Genomic DNA, 12,987 nt, shown 5'->3' with positions numbered 1-12,987 from the left:
TACATATGTGTAAGCAGCCTAGGTCCATACATGGTCCTTAGTTGATGTTCAGTCTTCACAAGCTTCTCCTGGGCACAGGTAAGTTGGTTCTGTTGGTGTTCTTGTGGAGCTCCTGTTCCCTGTAGGTCCTTCTATCCTTCCTCCCACTCTTCTAGAAGGCTATCTGCACTTGCCCAGTGTTGGCAGTGATAACAGCTATGGTAGGCTCCCATCTGCAAGCATAGCAGAGCATCATTAGTTGTTTCAGAGTTTGGCTCTCTTGCACTGTGTGGCCAGGTATTAGTTGGACATCCCTCAATCTCCACTTTTTCTTCGTCCTTGCACATTTTGTAGGCAGGGTAAATTTTGGGTTGGTGTTCCCCTCCTCTACTAGGAGTCCTGTCTGGTTGGAGACTGGCCTTTTCAGTCTCCATATGTTGGGGCCTCAGCTAGAGTCACCCCCATATCCTCCCAGGAGCCAACCCTGTTGTAGATCTCCAGCCTGTCACAAAGATGCAACCCAGACCAGAGTTTCTCTTCTCTTTGCAAGCCTTCTGTCCTCTTGGCCCCCCACTCCCCCCATATCAGATTCCCACCCTCATTTACTTCAGCACTCCCTCCTGTTGCTTCTCTTCAAGCACTTCCTCTATCTATTCTATTTCCCATTATCAGTGAGATTTGTGCATCCTCCCGGGGATCCTCCTTGTTACTTAGCTTTTTGGGTCTGTGAATTGTAGTTTGCATATACTGTACTATGTGGTTAATATCCACTTATAACTGAGTACATACTATGTGTGTCTTTCTGGGTCTGGGTTACCTCACTCAGGATGAGCTTTCTAGTTCCACTTATTTGCCTGAAATTTTCATGATTTTCTTATTTTTAATAGCTGAGTAGTATTTCATTGTGTAAATGTACCATAATTTCTTTATCCATTCTTTGCTTGAAGGACATCTAGGTTGTTTCTACTTTCTGGCTATTACAAATAAAACTACTGTGAACATAGTTGAGCAAATGTCCTTGTTGTGTGCTAGATCATCTTTTGGGTATATGCCTAGGAGTGGTATAGCTTGATCTTGAGGTAGAGGTATTCCCAATTTTCTGAGAAACCACCAAATTGATTTCCGAAGTGGTTGTACAAGTTTGCACCCCCACTAGCAATAGAGCATTGCCTCCTTGCTCCAAATCCTTTACAGCATTTACTGTCACTTGAGTTTTTTTTTTTATCGTAGGTATTTTGATGATTATAGGATGGAATCTTGGAGACATTTTGATTTGCATTTCCCCATGATGTTGAGCATTGCTTTAAGTGCTTCCCTGCTATTTGTGATTCCTCTGTTAATTATGTTCAGAAAACAACAACAACAACAACAAAGAATTCTGTTCAGCTCTGTATCCCATTTTTAATTGGATTATTTGGTTTATTCATGTTTAATTTCTTGAATTCTTTATATAATCTGAATATTAGCATTTTGTCGGATGTAGGATTGGTGAAGATCTTTTCCCAATCTGTAGGCTGTTACTTTTTTCTGTTGACAGTGTCCTTTGCCTCACAGAAGCTTTTCAGTTTCAAGAGGTCCCATTTATTAATTCTTGATCTTAGAGCCTGAGTTGAGTTGTTGGTGTTATGTTCAGGAAGTTGTCCTTGTGCCAATGAGTTCAAGGATCTTTTCCAATTTCTCTCCTAATAGATTTAGTGTTTCTTGTTTTATACGAAGGTCCTTGACCCATTTGACTTGAGTTTTGTGCAGGGTGATTAATATGGATCCATTTGTATTTTTTTACATATAGACATCCAGCTATGTTGAAGATGCTCTCAGTTTTCCTTTGTATAGTTTTAGCTTCTTTGTCAAAAATCAAGTGGTAGTATGTGTGTGGGTTTATTTCTATTGATCCATCAGACTGTTTCTATGCCAGTACTATGTAGTTTTATTCCTGTGCTCTGTAATACAGCTTAAAATCTGGGGTAAAGATACCTCCAGACGTTCTTTTATTGTACAAGTTTGTTTTAGCTATTCTGGGTTTTTTTTCCATATGAAGTTAAGAATTTTTCTTTCAAGGTCTGTAAAGAATTGTGTTGACACAAACTCTGGTGCCTCATGTTTGCCCATGTCCTCTGGAGGGGAAGATCTGGTGGCACTCAGAGGAAGGATAGCAGGTTACCAAGAAAAGACTTGATACCCTATGAGCATATACAGGGGGAGGAAATCCCCCTCAGTAACAGTCATAGGGGAGGAGAATAAGGGGAAAACGGGAGGGATACAAGGGATGGGATAACCATTGAGCTGTAACAAGAATAAATTAATAAAAAATTTAAAATAAATAAATAAGAATTGTGTTGATATTTTGATGGGAATTGCTTTTATAAGATGGGCATTTTTACTATGTTAATCTTGGTCCATGAGCATGGAAGATTTTCCATATTGATATCTTCTCCAATTTCTTTCTTCAGATACTTGAAGGTCTTGTCATACAGATCTTTAACTTTCTTGGTTAGAGTTATGCCAAGATACTTTGTATTATTTGTGGCTATTGTGAATGTTGTTTCCTTAATTTCTTTCTCAGCCTGTTTGTTGTATCTATACAGGAGGGCTACGGATTTTCTTCTTCTTCTTCTTCTTCTTCTTCTTCTTCTTCTTCTTCTTCTTCTTCTTCTTCTTCTTCTTCTTCTTCTCCTTCTCCTCCTCCTCCTCCTCCTCCTCCTCCTCCTCCTTCTTCTTCTTCTTCTAGTTAATTTTGTATCCTGCCATTTTGCTGAAGGTGTTTATTTGTCAGCTGTAGGAGTTCCCTGGTATATTTTTAGGAGATATATTATATATACTATCATATCATCTGGGAATAGAGATATTTTGACTTCTTACTTTTCAATTTATATTCTCTTGATCTCCATTAGTTGTCTTATTGCCTTATCCAGGACTTCAAGTACTATACTGAAGAGATATGGAAAGAATGGGAAGCTTTGTCTTGTCCCAGATTTCAGTGGTATTTCTTTAAGTGTCTCTTCATGTAACGTGATGCTGGCTATTGGCTTGCTGTACAAAGCCTTTATTGTGTTTGGCTATGTGCCTTGTATCCCTGATCTCTCCAAGACCTGAAGGGTGTTGGATTTTGTCAAAAGCTTTTCAGCACCTAATGATATGATCATGGTTTTTTTTTTTCAGTTTGTTTCTATGGTGGATTATGTTGATGGATTTTTCTTATGTTGAACCATCCCTGCATAACTGGGATGAATACTACTTGATCATGGTGAATGATATTTTTGATGTGTTCCTGTATTCTGTGAGCAAGTATTTTATTGAGGATTTTTGCATCAATGTTTATAAGGGAAAGTGGTATGACATTCTCTTTCTTTGTTGGCTTTTTGTGTGGTTTAGGTATCATGGTGATCACGTCCTCATAGAATGATTTTGGCAATGTTCCTTCTGTTTCTATTTTGTGGGATAGTTTGAGGAGTATTGGTACTAGTTCTTCGTTGAAAGTCTGGTAGAATTCTTGACTGAAACTATCTGGCCCTGGGTTTTTTTGTTGTTGTTGTTGTTGTTGGGAGACTTTTAATGACTATGTCTAGTTCCTTAGGGATTATTGTATCCATCAGAGAATAATCAGTTTCATTTAGATTTTCCAGTTTTGTGGCATACAGTTTTTTGATGTACAAGCTAATGATTCTTTAGATTTCCTTGGTATCTGTTGTCATGCTCCGCCTTTTCACTTCTAATTGTGTTAATTTGGATACTCTCCCTCTGCCTTTTATTTAGTTTGGCTAAAGGTTATCTATCTTGTGGATTTTCTAAAAGGATCAGATCTTAGTTTTGTTTAATTTTTGTATGGTCCTCTTTTTTATTTTATTTTATTTTATTGATTTCAGCCCTGAGTTTGATTGTTTCCTGCTGTCTACTCCTCTTGAGTGTGCTTGCTTCTTTTCATTCTAAAGTTTTCAGGCATGCTTTTAAATTGCTTGTATGCGATCTCTCCAATTCCATTATGCAGACACTTAGTGCTATGAACTTTTCTATTAGCATGGCTTTCATTGTGTCCCATAAGTTTGAGTATATTATGTCTTCATTTTCATTGAATTCTAGAAAATAATTTATTTCCTCCCTGACCTGGTGGTCAATGAAAAGAGAGTTGTTTAGCTTCTGTGAGTTTTTAGGCATTCTATTGTTTCTGTTGTCATTAAAGCCTAATCTTGAAAAGACAAAACCAGAAGAAGAAGAAACAGAAGAAGAGGAAGAGGAAGAAGAAGAAGAAGAAGAAGAAGAAGAAGAAGAAGAAGAAGAAGAAGAAGAAGTGGGCTAAGAGAAAAGGCTGTAGAGGATGTAGGAAAACTCTAGGGGGATTAGATCCATACAAAGAGGCAGGGTTTCCAGGGAGTGGAATGGTATTATCAGTTGGCTGTAATAGGACAATCAAAATGTCTAGAAAGAGAAGGATAAAATGTCTATGGGGACTGTGGGTCTGCACCAAGTGGTAGAGTCTCCCATGAATGGAGATGGAGGCGGAGGAAAGGACCTGCAAGTAGGCTGCTAAAGGGCTGGGAGTGAGACTGGAGAGACTGTAATGAAGGACAGGAAGTGAAAATCTTCTACCTGAGTCTCCTCCTCATGTGGCCATTAGGGTCCTTGGTAGAAAGTGTTTCTAGATACCAGCATCTGACATATATCGATGAAGATGGGCTAGAAGGGAAGGCCGAAGGGTCTTCAGGAAAGAGCGAAGCTGGGTACAATGCCTAGAGTTTTTGCTGTGGTTTACTATGTATTCACAATTAGTTGTTAGTCATGTTACTGAAGTTAATCCCTAGTCCTATCTTCCCCGTGGAGGTCAGATGATTGAAAGTCCAATCCTCCACATTCTGAAGTATTCAGGGATCACTGAACTGTGCTATTAGTATGGCAGAGATGCCTCTATCAGAAATTCTAAGGTTCTTTTAAAGCTCTGGGCCAGGAACGTGGAAATGAAAAATATGGTGATCAAAGTTCCCTGAACAGATTGAGCAGCAGAGTGAAAGAAAAGCCTAAAGAGATCATTCAGAATGCACAAAGAGGAAGATAATGAGACATAAAATAAGAATGAGCTGAACATTCTGAGAACTGCCCCTGACCAAAGGAACCAAGAAAAGCAATTCCTGATGACTTCATGACTGTGACTATTTAGAGCTAATGGGAACAACTATGGATTCCTCGCTTCTAGAAGCTTAACCTGAATCAAACAGAATGCAACAAAAAAAATTTCACATTTGGGAATAGCATCAACTACAGAATACCAAAAATGAATATCTTCAAAATATCCAGAGAGGGAAACAAATGCAGATTACACACAAGGAACTACAAGGCTGACAATTGACTTCTCAGGCAACAATCAAACAAGGAGACAGTGGACTGATAACCAGCAAAGGACTAAGGCAGTCAATTTAAGACTAGACACTATTAAAACGAGGTGGTAACACAAGCTTCCCCTCCCCCCATTTGGGTGGTGTTGCTACCAGCCAGGCTCGTGGGTTACAGAACAGACAACTTTCAGTCAGAGCTCCCATGGTTTTGTGGGAATTTCCTTGGCTTTCTGTTGCTAGGAAGTGCTACATGGGGAAGACTAAAGTCTAATCATGGTTAGTTCACATTTTTAATGGATACAATTTAGCATCACCCAGGAAGAGGTTGTGTAAGGCATTGTCTAGATCAGGTTGGTCTGTGGAGGAAGATGTTGATTGCCATAACGGAGGTGGGAAGACATAGCCTCAAAGTGAGTAAAGTAGTACCGTCCAGAGTTTGAGCCCTGGATTTTATAAGAGCAGAGAAGAAAAGGAACGAAGGAAGGGAGGAAAGAAGGGAGGGAAGGAAGAAGAGAGGGATGGTGGAAGAGAGGGATGGAGGAAGAAGGGAAGGAAGGGAGGAAGGGATGGATGGATGGAGGGAGGGAGGGAGGGAGGGAGGGAGGGAGGGAGGAAGAAGGAATAACTGAGCAGTAAGCATGAACTCCTTCAGTTTCTCCTGCTCTCAGCTGCGATGTGGAAGCTGTTTCAGGTTCCTGCCATGGCTGCTCATAATGATGAACGGTAGTGAGCTGAAACAAACCTTTTCTCCCCTAAGTCAAGATATTTTATTTAAATAAGAGAAATGAAAACAGGACAAGGATTTTGTTGATGTTGTTGCTATTATTGCTTCTCATAAATGTAAAATGAAGCCCACAGAACACACACAAGAGCTGTTTTAGTAGTTAGTTTTCAGGAGACTGAAGTAGTTTATATTTTTCAACAGCGTAGCACATGTTGTCTGGATGAATTTTTTAAGTCTCAAAATACACTGAGAGAAAACTTTTGTGGTGTGACTAAAGGGTTAAAGTTTTGTGGTTCTTGACTTTGAGCCTTATGTCTCAGTACCAGCAGAACACCCAGGCAAGTCATTAGACCATGGGAGATGTTTGCATGCTGATTAATTTTTGATGGTTGGCTGAACACTTGTTTAATCTCTGGTTGAGACTTTTGCACTCCAGGCAGAGGGGGAAAGCATGAAACGATGCTCTCAGCACTTTTCCCCCACACTCTTTGCAGGCTGCAGAGAACTGGGATTGACAAGGCAAGTGTAGGCTTGAATGTATTAACCTCGTTTCCTTGGGAACCGCAGAGTCGAGGGGAGCATGTCAGTCACATTTTAGCAGCCTGCTCGATGTAACGCAATTAGTTCCAGGATTTGTCAGATGACAGTTCTATTTTTGAGCACTTTCTTATCAATTAGAAGAAGAATGCCTGATGTGCAGAGATTTCTCAGCAGTTTGTGCCACAATGTAGTTTAGAAGCAACACGAAGGGGGGCTCACACTGCCTCCTACAAAGATCATTCTAATTTGTTCTCTCAGAAAAGCATATTGATGGATTGGCTCAGGGTTGAATACAAGCGAGGGAGAGAGAGGCTGCTTAGCTCAGTCTCTTCAAAATGAAACAGATTCTGAGGCTGCACACACTTCTCCAAGAGCTTACCCTGGTTATTAACAGCAGTGTAGATCATGAAGTACCATATATTTTAGACTATAAGAGAACATGACCATAAGACGCACCCAATTTTTAGAGTAATAAAACAAGAAAAATAGGAAAAACAGCAATCGGATCATAAGGCACATCCTAGCCGACCCCCCAACTTTGAGGGTACCTCCTATGGTCCAAAAAAATATGGTAGCCCTTGTGTGCAATCATATGGATCTGGGGAAGGGTGGAGCAAGAATCATACATTGTATTTACATACAAATACATACATATATTTACACAGCATAATTGACAATACACCAGGTTGTGTGGTGCACATGGATGTATGCATCCAGTATGTCATCTACTCTGCCCACAAGGCTGAGGACAGGGTAGGGTGGCCTCTGAGAATGGTGCGACAAAATGATGTTTGTTCGTGCTGTGGAGACAGCTCAGTCAGTAAAGTGGACTGAGGACTCAAGTTCAGATCCCTAACACTCAAATAAAAAGCCAGGTGTGACACACATACCTGTTATCTAACCACCAGGGAGGCAGAGTCGGGGCTTCCCCTGGAGCTCGCTGGCCAGCCAGTCCAGCCAAATGGATTCAGTGAGAGATCCTGTCTCAAGAAATAAGGTGAAAGCAACTGAAGAAGACACTCAGCACCTACCTCTAGCTTCTATATGAACATGTACCACATGCTCGTGCCCCTGCACCAACATGCATAACACATATGAACATGTACACATATGTAACCCAATGAAAGTTATGAAGTGCTTTTATTTATTTATTTTTGTGCATTGGTATTTTGCCTGCATGTGAGCCTATGTGAAGGTATCAGATAAACGGAGTTACAGGCATCCGTGAGCTGCCATGTGGGTGCTGGGAATTGAACCCAGGTCCTCTGGAAGAGCAGCCAGTGCCTTTAACTGCTGAGCCATCTCTCCAGCTCATGAAGTGCTTTTAATCTAGAGATTGTGTGGATCTGGGTGACATAATGTTCACATTTACGTGTGTTTCAAGTTAAGAAGACTCAGCCTTGAACATCTTCCCGCTGGGGAGTTAGCTTGAACCGGATTTGGTCGGCTTGCAAGCCACTCTCAGTCTCCAATACTCACCATGCTCAGACAATGATTGACGTCCATTTGCTAAAATCTGGCTTTCCTGTAGCATGTGATGGTTTCCCTGCACAAACAGCCCCACCCAGCACTTGCACACGTGCTTATTTACCTAAGAACCAGAAGGGCCACCATCAATGCCATCTAAATTGTAAGAGGCCAACTCTAAGCCCGCAACCCCTTTCCATGGCACCCGCCTTTCATCCAGGGTTTATGGGCCTCTGTTTCTTTTATATCTTCTGTTCAGCCCCTGTCCTGGGCCTCTGTTTCCTCACAATATTTTGCTTAGCCCCTATCATAGCTTCTTACACTCCCAAATAACCCATGCATCCTGCCACATAAACACCCACTAGGGCTATCTAAGCCTTTCTGCCAGCTCTTGTCACCTTTTCCCTTGAGGGGTGTCTGTGTGCTATGCCTCCCAACAGTGGGGACTTAGGTGGTTTTGCTCATGGCTTTTACCCATGTTTCTAAAATAGTATCTACTCAGTATCAATTGTGGAGTAAACAAGTGTGTAAATAACAGCCCTAAATGGGTGCAAGAGCTAAGGTCAGAATTAGAATGCTGCCCTCAGGCATTGTGGTGAAGATGCAGCAGACATGGAATATCCCTGGCTTGAAGTCCACACCGTTGTGTTAGCATCCCTAAGTGAACATCAAGGATGATGGGAGGGAAAGACAATGTGGACACCAACCAACTGACTACAGAGCTCAAAGCATGGAGTCCAGAAAGGTCTCTGCCCTGGATCCCTGTAAGCTGTACCAGAAGCTGAGGAAGCTACACCAACCTTTGTCAGACTCCACAAGCTTCTCTAGCCAGACAATAGCATATAGATCTTTTCTCCTCTCCCAAGACATGTTATGGTACATCCCCTCCAAATTCTCCCTTACTCTTTGGAGGAAAGCTCAAGGTAGACTTCTGGTTCCAAAGGACATAGAGACTAGGAAGCCTTGCATCAACCAAGATGGTACTCCTCCCTGCAGGAGTTCTCAGTTATAATGTGCCAACACAAGGTTAGCTGGCTCTGTGACTGCATGTATAGAGACATGAAGGCAGAAGAGAGGTGGGTGGAAGCAGTCGGACATTGTGGTGTCAGTGTGGTGTGGAATCCATCCTGACTCTTAGCTCATGCTACGATATGGCATCTGAGATACCCATTATTATCTTCTATTTTGTTCATTTTCATCAATGTAGCCGGGAATGTGTCCTACAGAACTGCTTCGCACCAGTCTCCACAACAGCTTAGATCCTGAAGGGCAGATGGGACCATGGATGTTTGTCACTGTCTGTTGCAGTGCCGGTGCACTATGACTCTATGGCCGGTGCCACAGATAGCAACAGAGCTGCTTGCTGAGGGAGACACTTGTGCAGTGGACATGTTTAGAGGGGAAGAGTATGAGTTTACTTGGGCATTAAAACTAAGGATGTCTTTGGGAGATTCCAGAGAAGATGACGATGAGAGCAACAAGAAAGGGCCTTGGTGTTGAAGATGGGAGGGAATGGTTCTGCAGATCTCCTGAAAGCAAACTCTGAGCTGAGGAGAAGGGAAAAGCAAGAGTTTTCACACTATGGATTTTCAGAGATTTGGGGATGGTTGCCTCAGGTCAAGTCTTCAGAGGAAGGCATGGGAAAATTCAGGGTTAGAGCTTCAGTATTCAGCATAGGGGCGAAACGTTCACACAGGGCTAATTTAAAGAAATGCTCCCACACGTGCCAGCCCTTTCACTCATGGCAGACAAGCCCTTATGTCAGAGACCATGCTGACCCATTAGTAATGTCACTGACACTGCAACAGACAGTGACAAACATCCATGGTCCCATCTTCCCTTCAGGATCTAAGCTTTTGTGGAGACTGGTGCTAAGCAGTTTTTTTAGAACACATTTCCAGCTACATTGATGAAAATTAACAAAATAGAAGATAATAATGGGTATATCTGAGACGCCATATCGTGGCGTGAGCTAAGAGTAAACCTGAGGGAGGTGAGAGATTAGGAGTGAAGAAGGGCAGGCTGGCAAGGGGAGCCGTTCCACAAAGTAACGAAGCAGCAGAGTGGACCTTGTGTCTGGGGAAGGAGTATCCCAAGAAAAGAAAACAGCTGGTGCAGAGGACCTGAGGCAAGAGTAGGCAGATTTTGAAAAATATAAAGGAAGCAGTTCAGCTGCAGAGGATGAATAGCACACAAGAGCAGATAAGAGTAAGAGGTGGTGGAAATTTGGGTTATTATGGACCTTGCTGCACCTTGAGATTTATTTACTTTTATTTTGTGTATATGAGTATTGTGTCTACATATATTATGAGTACTACATACATGCAGTGCCTGAATATGTATTTAAAAGGGGGGGCTTTCAGATACCCTGGACTGGGATTAAAGAGGTTCTGAGCCACCGTGTGGGTTCCAGGGACGTGCCAGAGCAGCAAGAGCTCCGAACCTCTGAGCCATCACTCCTGTCCTCTTGTTGCATTTCAAAGGATTTAGTAAAGATGTTGGCATTTGTTCTGAGCAAAATGGAAGTGGGTTCTATGCAAAACAAAGAGAACTGTCCATTACACTTTAAAAATATCATTCTGGCTGGCAGTGAAGGCCAGGGGTGGTGGCAGAGGGCATCTGCCACAGTCCCATCAAAGTGCCATGATGGTTACAATAAGGTTGGGGCAGATAAGACTCAGACAGAACTTCCAGTGTGTGCCTAAGGTAAAATGTACAGAATCTGCTAGTAGGGTTGACTTGGATTTAAGAGAAAGAGAAACAAGAGATAGTTGCACAGATTTTCATTAAACCTTGAATGTGGGGAAGGTCTGAGACAGAGCAAAATGAAAGTGCCCCATGAGGATGAGAGGCCACATCAAGAAAACTCAGTGTCTGGTTGGGTATGATGGTGCGTGTCTTTAATCCAAACTCTTGGAAGGCAGAATCTCTGTAAGTTCAAAGCCAGCCTGGTCTACATAGAGTTCCAGGATAGCAGGGCTGCATACAATGATATTGGAGGGGGGAGAGAGGAAAGAAGAAATGAGGAAAGGAAGGAAAGAAAGAAGAAAGGAAAGAAAGAAAGAAACATAGAAGGAAGGAAGGAAGCTCATATCCTGTGCTGTGGCCAGTGCCTTGGGATGGAGGCAGGTCAGTAATTTCTGGGCTTGGCATTACAGAAAATAGAATGAAAAAAGTTCCGCAGGGAATAAGGGACTGTGTTGTCTACAGAGGATTTAAAAGAAATAATTAACTAAAAACAAGTCTACTCTTTTATTGTAACCATGCAGTTGCAATTCCAAATACTGAACAAATACTGAAAGAAGTTTTAAGTTAGTCTAAGCTCTAAATCTTGGAACTGATGTTGCAGAGGTAAAGTAGTACCTGTAACGTCTTGGGATGAGCAAGGTGTGCTATTTCCCATAACACATGTGGCACCTCCAGAGAAGTGCCATTTTTACAGGCCAGCCCCTGCACCTGCAGTCTTCACTGTTGCTGAGTTTGAGAGTCCCTCAGAACCATCACACTGAGTTATTTTGACCTTTTGTTGTTAGATATAAACAATGGTGCATGAAGAACTCTCTATCTAGTTTATATATTAATCCCTTCTCAAATGGAAGGGCTTTGAACACTTGTCACATTCCTTAGGTAACCTTTTTACTCTACACATAGTTTCATTTGGCACAAGATTTTAAATGTGCCACAAGCACGTTGAACAACTTTGACTCTTGTTGCTTGTACCATATAGCCAAGCAAGTATTGCCAAGGTGTCTCCCATGCCATCTAGGAGTTCTGTATATCTCACACCTAAGTCTTTAGGTGGCAGTTATCATAGTTAATATCCTGTTTGGTATTATTTCTAGTCTTCTCTGCACCCTCCCCCAGGCTGCTGTTAATGTGGAAATTGCAATGCATTTGAATCTAATAAACTCTGACTGTGTTCATTCACACATAAACCTGTCTGTTAACCTTCGTAGCAGGAACATAAAAGTAGAGTCATAAAATCCTTCCTTACAGATAAGTCATCATCAGCAAGACAGCACTTGGCCAGTGTGTGGCTCCTCTGTTCTGCATAATTCTGATCTCCTAGGGTGGCGGTCCCTCACTCTCCTCTCAGGTATGAGGAACCCTCCACTCATTCCTGGCTGTGTCTCCTCCAAAATCATGAAGAGTTGGGAAAGGACCACCACATTGCTGTAGCCTATTGTTCCCATCAGTCATGTGACAACAGGGAATGGCTTTGAGGCATATTCTCATGTAGTAACAGTGACTTAGGATGCTCAGGGAGTTCTGAAAGTCCTCAGTGGGGAAAGCACTTCTTTTTAAATCAGAGCACACATTGCCATAAATCCAGTGCCGTCAAACTCTGGTGTCTGCCAGAGACTTCATAGGTTAGGTTCAGTAAAGGACTACTTGGTCGCTGAGGTAGAGAAACAGCTGGGCTCTCCTTGCACCTGAACCTTGGTCTTAGGTTCTCCTCACTCTCTTCTCCAGTCTGGGCATTTCAATGCAGAGTGGAGACCTTCCTTCTGTCTTGGACTACACATGGTATAGACCCCAAGTCTCTGAGAGCTGGAGCTTAGAACAGAAGGAAGATAAAGGGAATAGAAGACAATCTGTCTTTCCACCTCAGGGCTCTGGATCAGACTCTGAGTCACTGTCTTTGTTGCCCCTGCCAGCTAGGACCCATACCAAATTGAACCCAGGAAAAAGGCAACCACAGGCCTGCAGGCGTACACTAGCTCAAGGCCCAAGGAAACAATGTCCTAACCCTTAAAGTGCCTTAGCCAAGATGACAGTTTAGAACCATCTGTGGATTACTGTCTTATTATCCTATCACCTCTATGAGGAAGGGCTGCATCAGGGGCAATTGCTGCCCCAGAGGTCAGAGGCTGGCATCAGAGGCCATTCCCAAGTGTTCTGGGTCTCTTGGTGTTTCATGGAACACTGTGACCTCCATCGAACTGGAGAAGT

The 12,987-nt window shown here is 42.4% G+C and overlaps 1 protein-coding gene across 1 annotated transcript in view; it reads left to right on the top strand.

The window, feature by feature from the left end:
* The window catches only part of GPR45 (G protein-coupled receptor 45), a 102,383-nt gene that overhangs the window by 58,316 nt on the left and 31,080 nt on the right, over nt 1-12,987 (top strand). The window lies entirely within an intron of this gene.

The sequence above is a fragment of the Acomys minous genome (assembly GCF_964271855.1).
Source record: "Acomys minous genome assembly, chromosome: 13".
In the NCBI taxonomy this organism is placed as follows: Eukaryota; Metazoa; Chordata; class Mammalia; order Rodentia; family Muridae; genus Acomys; species Acomys minous.
This window is presented reverse-complemented; position numbering and strand designations above follow the sequence as displayed.